Here is a 2,012-nt window from a genome sequence, read left to right as displayed (position 1 = left end):
CTGGATTCTACATTTTAAAATTCTACCATTCTCTCTCACCACCTGTTTAAAGAAACCTCTTCTGATCTTTCTAATTAGATGTGATTCTTTATTCAATTGTTCCCACACCCCTGTACCTATTTTAATGCAATTGTCAAATCCTGATTTTTATTTTAGATATTTTTCACTTATCTCCCTTCCATCCCCACCTTATAGCTCTACTCCCAACTTCATCCCAACTAATGTGTAGCAATTTAAGAGCATAGATAGTCTTTCTTATGTTTGTGTTCCTTGTAGTTATAGAACAGCCTGTGAAGCCCCCAAGGACAGCAAATGTCCTTTTTTTTAGGCATATGAAAATGTATTACTACTGTGATTTCACCATCAAAACTTATGACCTTGGTCTATCCTTCTTGCCTTTGTATAAGGCCAAAAGAGACACATTGGCTACTTTGACAACCTTACAGCTAACTTCAGGAATGTCACCAACAGCAAGACCTTTGCAACCAAATCCAGCAACTAGAACATCGTCATTTTCCTCAGTAAAATTCAAATAACCATCATTGGGTTCAAAGGCTGTGATTTTTTTATTTTTATTTTTATTTTTATTTTGGCCATTCTTGATCAGCTGGACCCTGACATACCTCCTGATAGCAGAATTTGACTGTTAGGCTTTAACCCCTACTTTTCCCAGCACAATTCCCTTTGAATGGGAAGCACCTCCAAAAGGGTTGGCCTTCAGGGCCCTGACCAAATGGGCCTTCTGGTAATGTTTATCATGCTGCTTCTGATATAGCTGGTGGCTTCAGAACTTCCAGGCAGTACAAAGACCATGATACTTGCCCATCCTGCTGGCGCCATGGGCCTGAGCGAAAGAGAGAGGCTGTACAGGAAGGAGCCAGCAAATGTCTTTCTTTCCTTCCCTATAGTATCAACTAACACTGGTGGACTACTTGTTGTATATAACACCTCAGATATTTCTAGAAAGAATGACCAAGAAAATAATAAAAATAGAATGAATAAAGTGAGAGAATACTATGAGGGAAGTGGCTTCCTCTGTCATAACAATTATACGTTTTTTCCTAACTTAGTGGGAGGTTAGACTCTAGTAGGAAACTCTGAGTAAAGTGAGGGTGAGGAAAGACACCATAAGGAAATTTTAAACACAGTAATTATTAGAACTTTAAATTTACTGATATAGTTGGTAATCTGTATTCAAATAGACTCTATACCTAAATATAAAATTGAATTTAAACTTTTTATGGTTGCATAAAATGTGTATCAATTTTTTAATCTACCAAAAGTAATAAAATGGAAATAGAGAACAAAACTGGTGGTATAAGGAGATTACAAATCACCAGTCTGTACTAATATTAAGCAGAGAACAGAACAAACTGAAAAATCAACAACTCTGTTTAGATTTAGAAGAGAAAGGAGGTCACAAGGCAAACCACTGTCTCCAAAATTGAACAGAAACAAAGGTAATACTAAGAATTATAACTTAACAGAGGAGAAACAGATGAGCAGAAACTCCTTGGAAAACTATGCTAGGTTAAGAAAACCTGTATTTAAGTAATTGCTGGAGGCCTGGCCTTGACTATACGAGAGGTACTATCTCCAGGGGAACCCAGTCACAGGGGTATGTATCTACAATTTTGTGATATTTACCACTTAGATCTTGAACAGGCCCTGACAGTGAATGTTTGAGAAGAAACTCCTCCTTCTTCTGTCAGAACAAGCGTAAAGGTATTATTTTGAAATGTCCTAGAATCATGTGTTCTTCTTAACAAGGTCTGCGTTCAGAAAAATATCCTATCTAATAAAAGAGAAACATGGTAATTAGCATACATCTGCTACCCTTCCCATTGGCTAATCAGCGAGATATGCAAATTAACTGCTAGCCAAGATGGCGGCCAGCAGCCAGGAAACTTGAAGCGAATCTGAGGCTTGCTTGCTTCAGTGACGGAGGACTCCAAAATTCACCTCCTGCCGCTGCCGGCCTCTGAGCCTGCTGTTTAAGAAACTATGTAACA

General features: G+C 38.2%; 1 pseudogene; it reads right to left on the bottom strand.

Annotated features, from left to right (window-relative positions):
• Positions 1-318: 318 nt before the first annotated feature.
• Positions 319-859, bottom strand: LOC102774331 (annotated as a pseudogene).
• Positions 860-2,012: the final 1,153 nt, after the last annotated feature.

Source organism: Myotis davidii, unplaced genomic scaffold (genome assembly GCF_000327345.1).
Source record: "Myotis davidii unplaced genomic scaffold, ASM32734v1 scaffold1546, whole genome shotgun sequence".
NCBI classification, from domain to species: Eukaryota; Metazoa; Chordata; class Mammalia; order Chiroptera; family Vespertilionidae; genus Myotis; species Myotis davidii.
The sequence above is the reverse complement of the archived record's forward strand: the minus strand, read 5'-3'. Positions and strand labels throughout refer to the sequence as shown.